This window comes from Bubalus bubalis, chromosome 21, assembly GCF_019923935.1.
Source record: "Bubalus bubalis isolate 160015118507 breed Murrah chromosome 21, NDDB_SH_1, whole genome shotgun sequence".
Classification (NCBI taxonomy): Eukaryota; Metazoa; Chordata; class Mammalia; order Artiodactyla; family Bovidae; genus Bubalus; species Bubalus bubalis.
The window spans coordinates 5,159,384-5,176,574 of NC_059177.1; the positions used below are offsets into that span (position 1 = coordinate 5,159,384).

General features: G+C 45.0%; 1 protein-coding gene across 3 annotated transcripts in view; it reads left to right on the forward strand.

Annotated features, from left to right (window-relative positions):
- The window catches only part of TGFBR2 (transforming growth factor beta receptor 2), a 111,125-nt gene that overhangs the window by 24,663 nt on the left and 69,271 nt on the right, over positions 1–17,191 (forward strand). The gene's annotated exons all lie outside the window — the stretch shown is intronic.

Sequence of the window (17,191 nt, forward strand, 5' to 3'; positions counted from 1 at the left end):
GGTGGGAAGAGTAGGATTTATCCAGGATCACAAAGGAGGATGACTTGATTTTTGATGTCTCACTCATTGGAAAACTTATAGGCAGCTAATATTCTTTGCCTCCCAAAAGGATCTCTCTTTTATTTGCCGTAATCAGCATTTTCAGTCTTGGCGCTCAACTGCCTCCTTGCCTGTGGTCAACTTAGGATTTCCTACTTAGCCTCTTCAGGGTTCCTAGGTCTGTTCTCGGGGCTGAAGCTATAGATCATTAGAATGGACTTATCTTGGGGCAAATGTATGGGCTGGTGAGATTGTATCTGGGGAAGGTTGCCTGCCCTTTATTTTATGCAGCTCTTTTTAAAATTTATTTTTGCTCTTTTCTGGTAAGATATTTGCTCCTCACCAAGTTTTTCTGCTTAGTTAAAATATAGGCCTAGTATACAGGCAACAGGAGCCTCTGCCCTGGGATTTAAAGGGCATTGCTTTTATTCTTCTCTGGTCAGGCCCCTGTCCATGGGATGAGGAAACCCCTGGCCCTGTGAGTCCAAAGTCTCCCCTTTTTATTTTTTAAAAATATTCATGTATTTAGTTGGCTGCCTTGAGTCTTAGTTGATACACGCAGGATCTTTGTTGCATCATGTGGGATTTTCCATTGCAGCACACAGCCTCCCTAACTGTGGCCCATGGGCTCAGTAGCTGTGGCGTGTGGGCGTTGTTGCTCCATGTCATGTGGGATCTTAGTTCCCTGATCAGGAATCGAACCCACATCCCCTGCATTGCAAGTTGGATTCTTAACCACTGGACTACCAGGGAAGTCCTCAAAGTCTCCCCTTTGTAGATCAGTTTCAGGTGCCTGGCAACCCAGAATATGCTGCTCGGACAGCTGTGGACCAGCTTGTACAGCTCGTGTGGATCTTTGGCCCATCTTCCTGTGGACCTTTGTAGCCACTGGTCTGTGGGCCTGAGCAGTGGCGAAGGCACAGCTGTGTATATATGGGATGTAGAGGGTGTGAACGTTAAAACTGGGGAGTTTACATGTCTCAAGGTCTCTCTTGGTGCCGGATGGAGCAGCCAGTGGAAAGAGGAAGGTAGATCGTTGGCCAGGTCTGGGACGGTGTTTCCCCATTTCCTGGGCTGGAGTCTGAGCAGGTCAAAAGTTTGAGAGTTGAACTTGGTCTTTTCTAAGAAGTTATCAAGGTGCATTTGTCAGTTGAGGCAGAAGGATCAACCTGTTTTGCTGAACAGTTGGTTAGTGCGATCTGTAACTTTCAGCATCTGACCTGTGGTCTGTGGGCCACCATTTGTACGCCGCTGCCCTGGGTGTTCCAATGCCGGGGGTGGATCTATACAAACCACATGCCTTTGCTGAGGTGTTAAGTATAAAATTAGTTGTTGTGGATTCTATCATATTTTCCCTGGAGTAAAGAGATTGCTCATTAATGAAAAGGCTAAGAGTTTGGCTGTAGTAATAGTATTGTATCTCCTTGAGGAAATTCAGTTTTTCGTGGCTTGTCTTTTCATGCAGGAAACTTAAGCTTTATTCATTTGACTTGTTCTAGCCAGGATTTCACTTACACAGCTTCTTTAAGATTTCCCAGTGTCTTGCTTGCGTTTCCTCTTGGACTTGGGAACATGAGGCACGGTGCAGCTTATCTGGATGTTTTCTTCTCCTATTGTAAATATTTTATTTGAGAGATCTGTGGCCTTCTCAAGCCTTTTTAAGGAAACAGGAATATCAGTACAGTATAAAGAAATAAAAAGCCCTTAGGATACCGTACAAGGTATTTTTGTCAAAACTGTGCATTTTTGGGAACTGGTAGCTTCGCAGAATCAACATTGAGTGTCTTTGAAGGAAAATAGGGAGCCAGGTGTGTGTTATCAACATTTTCCACTTGTTCTGTTAAAGGTGTAAATTGTGGTGGAGGATGCATTAGCTGTGGCAGGAAGTTCACTCCGCTGCTTTGTGGATGACTGCTGGTGGTCCTGAACTCTGCAGAACTTTGCTAAGGTAGCTTACAGTGGCTCAAGCCCCCGCAGTGGTGTTTCGTCTTGAGGAAGCTTCATGAGAGAGACTTTATGGGCAGGTTTCCTGATAACGTTATGATTTTAGTTATACTCATTGGACCACACTGAGCACTTACTGTGTATTATTTAACCTCCAGGCAGGTAAACTTTATAATGCTCGTAGTAAGTCTTCTAGAGATCAGGGAAATTAACTAAGGCCACTCAGTTAGCAAATGGTTAGACTGGGGTTGAACCCAAGATGGTCTGGTTTGGGTACCTAGACCCTAAGTGTTATGCTGTACTGAACAGGCCACCTCAATTGATACAGACCACTTCTCCTTTATAGCCTGGGTGCTGGGGGACTCTGGGAGTTCAGAGAAATAATGGTGATAGCCAACATTTTTCTAATGCTTTGGCCTTCTTTATATGTTATCCCGTTTAATTTCTTTAAATAAAAGAATGTTTAATCCATACACCAGGTAGTCAGACATTAGGCCTATCTTTTGACCTTAATGGGAAAATGAAATATACACATCAGATGAAATAGCCCTGGCTGAATCATGGCCATCAAGGAGTTTAGGTATTCTGAGGAAAACAGACACTTTATTTGGAAGGACTGGGGAAATTCAAGGATGAATTCAAGGATGTATAAGTAGGTGGGGGATATATATGGTGTGCCAAGGTGGTTTTACCATGATGTGGATAGAACTTAACCTCAAGGCTTCTCCCTGGTACAGGCCTGCCTTCTTGCTCTAGGAGGGACCCTGGCAATACAGTTAACAAGTATCATCAAGGTAAAGAATATTTAAGACATTTTGCAATGCCCTGAAAATTACAGCTCATCTGTAGAAGAAACTGGATACAGAGGCTTTCCCAAATTTAGAGGCATCTCAAAACATTCATATGATACTAATTACATGAGTTAATTATGAAGCCAAAAAAATACTTCCAAGTTATTCAAGAATAAATTAAAAAATTCTAGGGGCTTCCCCGGTAGTTCAGTGGTTAAGACTCCATACTTCTGCTGCAGGGGATGCGAGTTCAATCCTGTTGGGGAACTAAGATCCCGCATGCCACACAGTGCATCCAGAAAGAAGGGGAAAAGAAGAATAAATTACAAATTGTGGTTATCAATTCTAGAGGAAGTATCGAGTTATTTTAAATTTTCTCTAACGAGATATTGCGAAATACCATTGGAAGAGATGATTAAAGACAATGCAACCAAAAACTGTAGTAGCATGTATCTGAGAGGTGTATCAAGCAGTTAATTTGTTTTCTTTTAAATTTTATATCTGTGGTATCTGCAGCTTCTTAAAATTTGGAATTTGTAAGATTCCACTCTAAATTCTAAATACTCACTTTCATACCTAAATTTCTGTTCTTAGTTTTATATTCTTTTTCTTAAGGAGTGCCCTTAAAATTGATAAACTTCAGCTTCCAGAAGACCTGACTCTGTGCCTAACGGTAGAGTTTGCTTGTTGACTTAGAAAATAAATTTAAAATTTTCACCACCCCCAATCCCATATAAATACTCTGAAGTCTGCACGGTTACATTACCAGACCAAAGCTTTTTTTTCCCTAACGTCTTCATCATTTTGCTAGTTTAGAGGCCCCATGCCAAGTAGAGAAAGAAGTTGTAAGTATGTAATTATCACAGAACCTTGATCTTGAATGATCTAAGCCTGCTTTGACCCATGGTTTTGAGATTAAGTCTCTGCCTAGGAGACCGCTGATGAAGATTAAACCCCATCATACTGGCCGTCAAGGTGTCTCGGGGCCTGATTACCTTTTTTGGGCTCCCTGGGTCTCATTTTTCTTCTATGTATAGTGACAAGAATTCAACTGGCTAAGATTTGCAGCTTTTTCTGTCCTGAAAAAGCTGGGTGTTACTAAAGGAAATCATCAATGTTGACTTAGAAAACATAATCATTAACTAATCAAAATAGAAAACTATTGAAAGTCATCCCAGATCGGAACAGATGAATACCACAGACATCCAGTTGCAGTTTGTTGGGAGTGGATGCTGTTAAAGAAAGAAGCAAGCCCCGGTTATTTTGGAAATCTCCTAGTGCAAGTGCCTGTGGAGACTTCCTCACCAAAGAGCACGTTTCCTGCAACTCCCGCTGTCTCCTCCTGGCCGGAGAAAGGCGGCCTGGGTTTGGGTGGGAGCACCATTTCCCTCTGCTTAATTACAGTGTTGGCATCCTCCCCTTCCTCTGAGTTGGTGAGAAGGTCTGTGAATAGTTTTCCTAAGGTAGAGAGTTAGGAAATGCTTCTCTACGTCTAGGAAAAGAGAACCCTGAAGGAGCATCTGTCTTTGGGGGGAAATGAATGGAAACTTGTCTGAATATAACTAGTCTTGTCTTGCCTTTCAAAAATTTCTCCAAACATTCTCAGAAAGGCCAGAATTTGCTTCATTCGGGCAGTTTTCAGATACTCTTTTCGGCAGGGGCGTAGCTCTGAGTCCCATAATTGCATTTCTGTATAGTCAGCAGCGGAGGAATCTTCTGACTGTTGCTTTGGATGACTGTCTTGTTATCACAGCTTACATTTATGTTTTAGTCTCTCAAACCCATAATATTGAGCAAAAAAAGAAAGACCATATGATAGAATTTGCCTTCAAATATGTGAAAAGGCAAAAACAAAACAAAACACCCAATAGCAACATTTTGTATTCACTGTTCTGCAATCCCTTGAAGTTCGTTGTTTTAAAATAGTCTCTAGCCCTCTGAACCCAGCCTGGGCACGCTCCTATCCTAGCTTCTCTCGTGGCTGCTTACTCGCTCTAACGTGCAGCGGGCCAGCCAGCCTTCCCGTCTGTTGCCCTCTTCTGTTGTCCGTCCCCTCCCCCTGCAGCCCTCCTTCCTCACTCTCCAGGAGCCTCATTTCTCTTTCCACATCCACCTTTCATGACCTGTAGTGTGCCATGAGGCCAAATTCTTGAGGTCAAAAACGATGCCTTTCTATCGTCCCCTGCTAACAGCAACGAAAGATGCTCCAGTACTTTGCTACCCAAAGGGCGGTCGGGCTGCCAGCAGAATCTGCATCACCGAGGGCTTATGGGAAATGCGGAATGTTGGACCCCTACCCAGACCTACTGCCTGAAATCTGATTCTGCATTTTAACAAGATCTCTGGGTGTTTCATGTATGTGTACATTAAAGTGTGAGAAGCACTGCTGTGATATTGTGGAAACCTTTCCACAGGAGTATCAAGTGATCTGCAGAGATTTCAGTATGTCAGATCAGACTTTTTTCTGTCACTGAGAAAAAGAAGGAAGAATTCAAGGAAGGGTAGCTGCCCATTTTATGAGGGTACTTTGACTCATCCTCAGCTACAGGGCCCATTTTAACCGAGGGTGAGTAATGCTCTAAGGCTAGCAGAAAAGAAAATTGCTGAAAGCAAGTCAGTTAATTGAGGTCTTAACCCATGTCTTTTGGGCTTCCCTGGTGGCTCAGCTGGTAAGGAATCTGCATGCAACGCAGGAGACCTGGGTTCGATCCCTGGGTTGCGAAGATCCTCTGGAGGAGGTAACGGCTACCCACTCCAGTATTCTGGCCTGGAGAATTGCATGGACTGTGTAGTCCATGGGTCACAAAGAGTCAGACACGATTGAGCAACTTTCACTTTCACTTTACCCAGAGCATCCTTCATGCCTGTTTCCTCCACTGACTGTCCCAAGACCACCAAGTATAGCTCCTAGGGATCCTTTTCTCTGCTAAACTCAGCATTCATCATGTTTACTCTTTAGGCATTTAATCACAGAACACCTTGACATTTATAGGCCATAATTAAGTCAGCAGCTATTATATGCTGGCGTGTCTTAAAATGTGTTGCACTCCCTTGTATATAAAGTATGTTTACAATAAATTAATGAATTAATGTCTGGTTTTTCAGGAAGTGGGTCTACTTTTCAATATGGAAAAAAAAATCTATTGTCTTGAGAAATGTTTTTGGTCAATGCTCAGGGAGGATTCCATTTTTCTTGAATCCCTCAACATTGATTTTAGACTGTTCTGAGAGCCCTATGACTGGTTTCTTCATTGATGAGCTTCTGTATTTTACTCAACAGAAGGCAATGTTTGTACCTCAGCTGCTTTTATCTTCCAATAGTTGTGGCTCCCTGTCAGTAGAAACAACTCGTTCTCATAACAACTTTTTGATTTTTCCAAATAATTTTATTTTCTGACCTTTTTTTTTCTTTTGACATCTGACTTGGCAAAAACAAACAAAATGTAGAAAAAACTTTCCATTACAGCCTTGTCTCATGTTGCTTCTTTCCCATCAGATCTCAACTTATTTATCAGAGTAACTTTCTTTTTTTTTTTTTTCAGAGTAACTTTCAAATAGAGTCTCATATAGTGTGCGTGTACACACACTCAGTCACATCCAGCTCTTTGTGGCCCCATGGACTGTAGCCCACCAGGCTCATCTGTCCATCCCAGGCAAGAACACTGCAGTGGGTTGCCACTCCCTACTCCAGAGGATCTTCCTGACCCAGGGATCCTGCATTGGTAGGCAGGTTCTTTACCGCTAGTGCCACCTGAGAAGCCTCTGACTCTCTTAATTAATTAATCAGACACTATTTACAACAATTACCTAGTTACAAGAAATGCATTTTTGCTCTTAAAATGCTACCACAGTGCAAGACTGAGCTCCTGTTTTCTGTCATCTGTAAGGCTCTCCTCATTGGTTTCTGCCCATGGACATGCCTCGTCTCTCCAGCACACAGTATATATCCCATCAGTTAACTCTGCCCCGCACCTGTCATGTTGACAGGTGACCTGCTGGGAAGCCTTCCGTGGATCCTCTCCACGGGTCCGGGGTGACTGCAAGGCCCTCGCTTCCTTCCTGAGGTCTGGGTGCGTCCCTGGTCTAGGGCGCACAGACAGGACCCGGCATCAGCTGGACGACCACAGGCCTGGATGGGACCAGCTTCTCCCTCAGCCCCGTTCTGCCCTCTTGCATCCTTAGGCCCTGGTTTCACTCAGCTTCTCTAGCCCGTGACTGTTCTGCTCTGCAGTTTTCCCGTTCTCTCCTCATACCCAACGACACCTCTGTTCCTTTGAAACAATGCTGGCCAAACCCCACTTCTCCTGTCGCATCTGCAGTCAGATTTGTCCTATTTTTCCTTTCACAGTCTCTCCGTCAGGCCTCACGTCCTCTTGGGCAGCCCTGGAGGGAAGCTCCCTGTGGCTAGATGTGTGTGTGTTTTAAATCTCGTCCTAGAAGGAAAACCCTTTGAGGGAGAGCCATCTGTCTGATTTTCCCCTGGTGCTCAGCATGCATCATCACTGAAAAGAGTGTTGGGTTTGAAATTCATTACTTCTAAAGGCCAGGGACGCTGCTTATAAATCCAACATGGCGGGTGGGGGGGTTGACAAGATTTTGTTTTTTGCTCCCCCAGGTGCGTCCTCCAGGGCTGGTTATTTATAGCCACCTGTGGGGGTATGTGAGAGAGCCACGGGCTTGTGGGAAGTCGCGCGTCCTGACTTGTGTGAGTGGCTCTTTACAGTGGAGGTTTCCTGTGTGTTCAGCCTGTAGTCTCTGTGAATCTGGGGGAGCTGCACTCTGTGGGTGGGAGGGCTGTTGTTTTTCCACCCATCACAGCCACCTTTGATTCATTTATCTTCTTGTGCACATCTTTTGTCGAGGGCTCAATGTGCTATGACTGCAGAGGCCAGAAAAAGTCAAAGTAAATCATACCATCTGACGACTTAGGACAGTTGTTTTTTTTTTTTTTTTTCACCAGTTCTGCCTTTCATTTTCTGACTCATAGCTTATTTCCTGTGTTGGGATGGTTGGAGAAGGGGCTGTTGAATGCTGGGGAGGTGGGGTGGTGGAGAGCTGCTGAAGACATCATCCTCCCTGCCCAGTGGAAAACATCCCGTCTGCAAGGGACTCCTGTTGGCACATTTGGAAAAGTCCTGTGGAAATAGCTCAGGGGTAGGAGACAGGTAGAAAGGCTGCCTTAGGTGGGCACTTAATGGGGATGGGTCTCCAGAGAAGGCCTGGAAGGTCTCAGCCCTGCCATCACCGTGGTCTCCACAGCCCCTGTGTCAGCGCTCCGTTGCTGGGGTGCCTCCTGGGCCAGCACGGCTTCCAGACACATCTCCCCTCCTTTCCAGCTGAGTCATCACCCCTCAGCCCTCCTCTGTGGACATTCTGGAGTAGACTTCATAAAATAACATGGACATGGACTAGCAAGCTAGCCCCGCCTGCTCTATTGATGGGGGGGAAGGAGGTAAAATAAGGAATTTGCGTCTTAATATATCTGTGGCACTTACTAGACAGAGAATGCTTCTAAGCTGATGTGCCGTTGGTGAGCTTTCAAAACTGTTGAAAACATGAATATCCCAAACTGTGGGGATGTTTGTGGCAACTATAGACTCACTTCTGTTTATTCAACACTTTGCAAAGCAGTTTGTAAAAATCAGAGTGTGTCCCATTACCAGTTTTTGAATTAGAGGCCTCTCGTGTCTTTGGGGCCCAGTACAGAATCTGGTTTCCTAACAGTTCAGCGGTTACTTCTTGAGTGATGTTAGAACTCCAATGAACTTGAACCTCGAAGCCCCTCTGCTCTAAGCCTATTGGCTTTGCTTCTCAAGGGATCCCTTCTTTTATGTAAAAACAATGGACTAAATGTTAGTTGTCTGTGTCACTCACGTTCTGCCAGTCAAAGCAGTTTTGTTCTTCTCTGTATGTCTTTATTTATACATCTTGCTTTAAGTGGAAAAGGAAGCCTCAAACAATTCCTGACCTCTGATACAATGGACTATTTTGCTGATGACCCGTACTCTAAAATAATTTATATTCCTGAAAGTTTTTGGAGGAAGCCCCTGAAAAATCTTGGCAAAGTCGAATTGGTCCCGAGTCGCTTTTCTTAAATCATCTTCCAGGTTACACAGGCCACCCATGGAAGCTGCGGCCCTCGTGCTCTCTCAGCTGCAGTGTCTTGAAGCTATAAGAGAAGCACAAGACCATGGGGAACTGAGGATTGTGCTGGTTGACAGCAGTCACAGAAACCTCAGGACACTATGGGCTCCTTTGCCTTTTATCAGCAGCAAGCAGGGCTGCAGGGGAAGGACCTGATTTCAGTGAGCGTTTCTGCCCACCGCCCTCTGTGTGCATATCTCTTGGGAACATATACAATGTCTTTCATTGTTAAAATAGCTGTTAAATGAAAGTTTAAAGCTCAGCAAATGTTGTACAAATAGTGCTTTGCTTACTTGTCCAGGCAGATGGAAAACTAGCGCCAGGGAGACAGAAAAGAGAAGTGATTTGAATAACTTGAAGGAAATGGCAACCCACTCCAGTATTGTTGCCTGGATAATTCTGTGGACAGAGGAGCCTGGCAGGCTACAGCCTGTAGGGCCACAGAGAGTCGGATAAGACTGAGCACGCGTGTACACGCACTACCATTGAGACGAACTGGGGAGAGAAGACCAGTGGAAAAAATCTAGTCAGCTAACTTTGAAGAAAACGTATTGACCATGTCTGATTATAACGGTGTTTTAATCATCCCATATGTTCACAGAATACTTTGATATCTGTAAAACACTTTCCTTTGCCCATCACATGTAACCTTGGAGACAACCCTCCGAGATGGGTCTACTTATCCCATTTCACAGACACGGAAATGGAGGCCTAGAAAGATGAAACCCCCAGAGGCATCGTAAAGTATCGTTCGTCTTTCATCATTTTTAGTCATTATATTCCCTCGCTGCTTCATGAGCAGAACCCTGGTCCCATCGTGTTTTTCTGCTTCTATAACTGAATTGTAGAAGAGCGAATGGGAGGGTGGGTGTCAGAGGCCTCGTGTTTCTGCCTTAAACCTGAGAAGCCAGCTTTAGGAGTGGAGCATTCCCTCCTGCCAGACGTTTTTCTGAGGGTTTTGTCTACCAGTCTTACTGGAGTTCAGACTGTGTTGTGAGTCATTTTTCTCTTTCCCCTTTTCTTGTGGGGATAGTTTCTCTTTTTAACACCATGTGGTCTAGAGTTATGTCACCATTGTCCCGAGACAGATGTTGCCATTTAGAAGAGCCCGTGGCCGTTGCCCTAGTCCTATAGGTCTGCCTTGCCTTGAGCTTCAAGGTACATGACGTGGTCAGGAACGTGAGGGTCTTTATGTGGGAAGGCCCAGAGATCAGGGACTTCTGGGATCCCTTCGAAGATCTTCTTAAAGACAGATGTCTGGAAAAGATGGAGGGGAAAAACACAGTTGTTTGGGCTGGCAGAATATGAGTAACATTAGACCTCTAGCGTTTAGTCACATTGCTTTGATAGGAAAGAAATCATGCCTTGAGGAGTTGTGAAGACTACACCTCTGATTATGACATCTTGAAAGGATTTGGTAAGAAATGGCCTCGTTGGCAGAAGCCTCATTCAGGCTGCCAGCGCACAGGGATAGTTAAGAGAGTTCATAAAAAGAGCAGCTGGGTTGTGCTGTTGCTTTACTATATTTCGGTTAAGGAAATGCGTAGAAGCAGCCCCATCTGTCCCACGGACCACTTTCTCTCCCAGCAGGTCCATCAGGAGGATTTCCCATACCAGGATCCCAGATGAGTCTGATCCTTCCTCCTCAGTGGATGTTTCTTAGAACAGATGAGCTTCTTTACATAATGACTGGGTTCATGAATTTGTATCATAATTGGAGAGACTCTCCCAACTATAATACATTTCAGTGTTATCTTTATACACTTTCTTCTGTAAAGGGACTTGTAGTAAATCCTCTGGAATAATGCCTTTTATATAATCCTTTAAAATGTATCATTTTACATACTGACTCCTGTTAAGGCAAATGTAATAAGGAAAATACATTTTGAACATTTTAGAAATGGTCCTTTTTTGGATCTGTCATATAGATGGTGCTCAATATATGTTTGTTTAAATAGAAACATGTGCTCAATATATGTTTGCTTAAATAGAAAAAAGAAAAATTTCACGAAGACTAGAAACAGAAATTACATTGCTGGGATATACTGACTTAAAACTTACCTTTTTTTTTTTTTTTTTTTGTCTACTTAACTATGTGATTTTTCTGAAGGAAGAGTTTATCTACAACTGTTACCTCTGATCTAAGGAACTGTGTATCTTGTTAACTTCTTTGCTAGTTTCTCTAAAGGGAGATATGCTTTCTCACGTTCGTCTCCTTGAACTCACTATTCGTTTTCCCTTATGGGGGTCAAAACACTTGAGAAATTCAGCTTTCTCAGGAAGCCTGCTCCTCAGACTTCTCAAACAGACCTTCCTTTAGGCCTATTGTCCCCTCCATGATTGGCAGAGGATTTCCACCCTTTAAATGATAGGAACTTGTGAAATCTGCACTTAAAAATTAATCTAAAAATGATCTTCCTGGAAGGAATTCATACAATAGCAAATAAGTGCCTTGAGGCCGTTATGTTTATGATCCCTGCTTCATCCTAAAACGATTTCTTGAATCATGTACAAAGATTGCTTAGGTTGAACTTGACCCTACCTGTGTAAACATTTATAATAAGGTTCAGTTTGAATGCAGCCTGTGGTTTTCCTGACAGCAGGCCAATGGCTGGTGGGCCTGGCCGCGTATGTCCAGGGGCACCATACCCCTGTCCTTACACCTCAAGTTTGTCCCTGCTGAGGTCTTCATTCTGTATAGCATAAATCCTCCCTGAACAGTATTTAAATTCTGGCTGCACATTAGAATTATCTAAGGAGTTTTAGATGCCTGAACCAAACCCCCCAAAGTTTGACTTCTTTGCCCTGGGGTTAGGCCCTGGCATCAGTATTGTTTTGAAAGATCCCCAGATGATTCTCATGGGGAACCCAGAGTGAGAAACACACGTTTAGCCTAACCCAGCTGGGCTGCAAATGGAGAATTTGACCAAGGGATTTACTTGGTCTCCCAGCAAAGAAGTACCATTTTTTAGGTTCAAAATCTAACATCTTCTGACTTTAAATCCAGTGTAACTGATAAGAGCAAGGTTTTATTATAGAGCTGAAGGAGGATCCGAATCCCTTTACTTTTGGAAACTTACCTGCAGAGTTGGGTAAATATAGGCCATAAGGGTGGTGAAAAGTCAAGGCCAAAGGAGGCAGAATGCTGTGGATTGGGGTGGAGATCGGTGACTTTTCCAAAGGAGTAAACAGCTGACCGGGCACCACCATCCCCTCATCAGCCAGGGTCAGACTTGTGAACTTGCTCCAAGGAAACGGCAAGCTGGGAAGACGCCTGCCTGTGATGTGTGCCCGCCAGCCACACCGAGGTCGTTTTCCAGTTCCCTGCCTGTGATGTGTGCCCGCCAACCACACCGAGGTTGTTTTCCAGCTCCCTGACTGTAGCCAAGGCGGGCCTCAGCCCGCTGTGGACCCCAGGCCTCCTCGGAGAAGCTGTTCTCCTGGTCCCAGCCACCCTCCAAGCTGCTGGCAGGGGCACTGAACTTCCTGTGGGGCCAGGGCAGGCCTCCTAGGTGGCGATCCCTTGGCACAGCCAGGAGACCTTGGGAGAAGGTGGAAAGGCCTGGGGTGAGGAAAGCAGAAGAAATTAACATATCAAAGGGTTTCTGATAAGGGGTTTTTGAGCAGGAAGTTAATCAGATTATGAGGGCCTTCATGCCAGGCCAGGTCCTTTAGGCTTAATTGTTTTTGTTGTTGTTTAATCACTCAGGTTGGACTCTTTTGAGACCTCCTGGACTGTAGCCTGCAAAGCTCCTCTGTCCATGAGATATGCCAGGCAAGAATACACTGAGTGAGTTGCTGCTACTGCTAAGTCGCTTCAGTCGCGTCCGACTCCGTGCGACCCCAGAGATGGCAGCCCACCAGGCTTCCCTGTCCCTGGGATTCTCCAGGCAAGACCACTGGAGTGGGTTGCCATTGCCTTCTCCAAAATTGGGAGAATGGGTTTCAATACTCACAGTACTGAAAATCTGTTCCCCAGCCCTAACTCTTCCTATATATATAATTAAATTCCTGGTGAAAAAACTAAAGTAGGAGTCAAGAAGCTTTGGATTTCAATCCTGTCTTCATCAATGCTTTGCTATTGTAGCCTTAGGTAATTTACAGGAAACTCTGCAAGCTTGTTACGTCAGCTACATCATACAGATATGAGAATGAAAGAGACAATGTCTGAGAAGAGCTTACAATTCCTTTTAAACTAGCTGGCTTAATATGAGGATTCACAAGATAGAAGAAGCAAACAAAAAAACATTATTAACCATCTCCATCATCATCAATTATCATTCCAGCCCCACCTCCCTCCCTAACTGCACTTCCTCGGTCTGAAGTATTAGATTCAAGAACACAACAGAGGTATTTGCTCCTAAAGCACAGGTCTATGCATTCCTGCCATGCCTAGCACCTACTCCGAGCGTATGCGGAGTGTTCCTTGGTGATGAGGCAAGCCTAGAAAGAACATCCCACTTCTTGCCCCGGGGGATCCTCAAGATTCCACGGAAAACAATCCCTTCCCTTCTAGGTGGGTATATTTCTCATGAAACACTGGATTTGTCCTGTCTTCTCCAGACTGTCAAGCAGCCGAGTACAAGATGCAGGACTTGGGCATGTATTCCTGGATGAGAAAACAACATGGGAAGGAAAAGAACCACCACTGCTCAATTAATGCCCTAGATCACGAGGCTGCTCCCACTCAAATCAGGTGCCAGCACCTCTGCAGTCATGAGAAAGAAACCCGGAGGGAGTCACCGAGGTTGCCCAGCTCAGCCGGTGAGATGCTGGAGGGGCGAGACGCAGAGACGGGAAAGGCGGAAGCTCCTCCACGGCTAGGGCCTTGGTAGGACTAGCACGGGTTTCTGGACAACCCTGACTTCCCTTCCTGCAGAGGATGACTCGCAGCCCAGACTTTACCCCCATGCCTGCCCCACTGGTTTTAGAAACAGACACCTCGGACGCTGGCTGACATCCCACCACAGCTCAAGGAGGCTTTAAAGGATGCAATTCAGGAACTTATTTCTAATGGTATTGCTAGGAGCCCTAAGGAGGTCTTGAGGTCCCCAGGAAGGCAAAGAGGAGATACCCAGGGTATAGGGCTCTATGCACCAGCCTCTCTCGAACCAGAGCAGTCCTACCCTTACACTTTATATACTGGATTCCAGAGAAGAGCTCAGTGAGAAAAAAAAAAGGGGGCATATTGCTTAAATAAACTCTCTAGGTCAACTTCCTCATTATACAGAGAAGACAGAGGCCTGCAACAGCTATCCAACTTTACCAGAATCAGCTTCCCCAAACAGGGCTTATTCCTCTCCCCTGGAATTGCCCGCTGCCCATCACAAAAGGAGACTCAGTGAAGCCAGGTGGGGTCCAGGCCAGTGACCTTAAATGCAGGGTCTATTACCTAACTGGGACCAGGTGGTTCCTTTAGCAGGCCCCCGACTTCCCAAACAGAAGAATACACTGAGTGGGTTACCATGCCCCTTTCCAGGGGATCTTCCCTACCCAGGGATCAAACCTATATAGGCAATTGGATTCTTTTACTGCTGAGCCACTAGGGAAACCCTTTGGCCTAATTGGTGACTGGCAGATTTTAAGTAGGGGCATGTCATCCTCAAACCATTGCAAGACCAGGAGGGTGTGGTGTTCAGGTAGTGGGCTCCTTTCTTCCTTTCCTGTCACGCGTGTGCAATGAGCAGAAGGCAGGGGAGCCCATCACAACCTCCCTGCATGTCAAGTTAGCTCCTGGACCCTTGTTTCTGATCCCATGGTGAAATATATGTCTTATGGTTTTACATACATATTTTTTAATTTAATTGAAGTATAGTTGTTCTACATTTTGTGTTAATTTCTGCTGCACAACAGAATGATTCAGTTATACACACACACACACACACACACACGCACACACATATATATATATATTCTTTTTCATTATGGGTTAATCACAGGATAGTGGCCCTGAGCTAGGTGGCGCTAGTGGTAAAGAACCCGCCTGCCAAAGCAGGAAACATAAGAGATGCGGGTTTGATTCCTGGGTCAGAAAGATCCCCTGGAGGAGTGCACGGCAATCCACTCCAGTATTCTTACCTGGAGAATCCCATGGACAGAGGAGCCTCCCGAGCCACAGTCCATAGGGTCAGAAAGAGTGGGACAGGACTGAAGCGACTTAGCACACACACACATGCTGTAGGGCCTTGCTGTTTATCCATCCTCTATATACTAGTTTGCCTGTGCTCATCACAGACTCCCAATCTTCCCCCCCCCTCCCAAACACTTCATTATTTTTTAAAACAGTATTTTCTTCATGACACCTCCAAAGATATATAGGGAAGCTCTTAAGAGGCCCAGAGCCTTGAGTATCCCCCACTTACCCTTGGTGGCTCAGGCTGTAAAGAATCCGCCTGCAATGCGGGAGACTTGGTTTCATTCTCTGGGTCTGGAAGGTACCCTGGAGAAGGGAATGGCAACCATCCAGTATTCTTGCCTGGGAAATCCCATGGACAGAGGAGCCTGGCGGGCTACAGTCCATGGGGTCACAAAGAGTTAGACACAACTGAGTGACTAACACTTACCTTGAGGTTCCACATAGACCTCACATCCCTCACAGCCTGCTGACTCCTCTGAAAGACAGTGTGAAAAAAACAAGGGCACAGGTTCATCCATTCCAAGGGAGCACTTTCTTTTACCAGGCCTCACTCATATTTCCTGGCATGTCTGCAGCACAGGTACCTCAAACGCATGCTTCATACCTTTAGAAATCTGAAGAATGTAGCGTTTCAATTGAGTGCCTCAGTGGAATCCTTTTCTTCTACCTAATGCCATTTGAATGCCTGCGCCCAGGGGGGTTGAGTTGATTGGACAACATATATAAACCTCTGCAAGGAATTCACTAGGTGGAGAAGGATGCCAATAGCCCAGAAACGTGGTATCCCGGGAGCTTTTTATTTCATACTCTTCATGGGGTCATGGAGACAGATCGTGTAGGCACCTTGGTAAGCAGCCCTGCTCCATGGGGCTTTCTGCAGTGGCGGCCTTACCTTGTATCTGTGCTTGCTGTCTTCTGTGGTAACCTTTAGCCACATACGGATGGCTTGAAGTGTAGCAGCTGCAGCTAAGGAACTGAATTATAAATATTATTTGATTTCAGTTAAATGGACGTATCCACATGTACATAGAGCTGCCCACTTGGCTACCATAATGGACAGGACAGTTAGTGCCTTCAAATTCCCCTTCTCCTCAAGTCATCCAGTGAGGGCAATCAGGTCATTTCTTAGCGGGACAGACTGAATTATTTGCACTTCTCCATTCCTGTCTTTTGGAATTGGTTAGAGGCTGTCTCTTTCCTGGATCCATGATATCCTAATGTTTATGGAAATACTACTCATCAGCAGTAACACTTGAATTATAATACTTTGCTATAAGAGGATACAGCCAGCCCTCTTATTATCTGTGTGTGGTTTTTTTGTTTGTTTGTTTATTTGTTTGTTTTAATCTTTAAAGGACTGGACAAACACTATTGTCTTGTAGGAGAAGAATATGCATAATATCTCTGCCCAGGGAAAGGTAGAGACTGTAAAACATTCCTCCTGGGAAACCCGGTAAAGAGAAGTTAAAGAGGCAGGTAGAAATCTCAGGGAGAAAACTTTTCCTGAAGGAATGCTTTTCATTGGGTTCCTCTTCCTTCAAAAGACTCCAGGGGAAGAAACTTCCCTGAGGGCACTGGAATTTTCCCTTGTGAATAAATACTCCCCGCCTTGGTCACCTCTCTGCTATGTTCTTCTGGGAGCTCCCCCTTCTTTGGCGTGCTGTGACTTACACCCTTGTAAAGACTTTGAAAAAAAAAAAAAGGCTAGTATTTTTCCTGAAATGTTCATTTCCTTGCTGTAGGCTTATGTGGGCTTTGAGTGGAAATGTGATCTGTGCGCCTCACTCTGCATTTGGTCTCAGCCATTGAGATGGGGTTTAATAAGAACTGTTTGATACCTTAGAGTCAGATGGGCCTTACTTTGTGAGCAGAGTGTTGTCTTAGACAGAGGGATTTGTATCTTGAGAGTGGCGCCAGCTGACGTGAGTCCTCCCAGGCACCAGCCTGTTGCAAATCTGGTTAGGTCCATGTTTTCTCACTTCTGGAACCTTCTGCGGCTGCCACTCACAGCTTGTGGGTTTACTCTGGAACTCTAGCCCTTGTTCACGACTGTCTTCTGTCCTTCCCTCAGCTGTAATACTGCACATGGGCAGTCATTTAATACAAATTTAATACAAGTCACATTTCTTATGAAGTC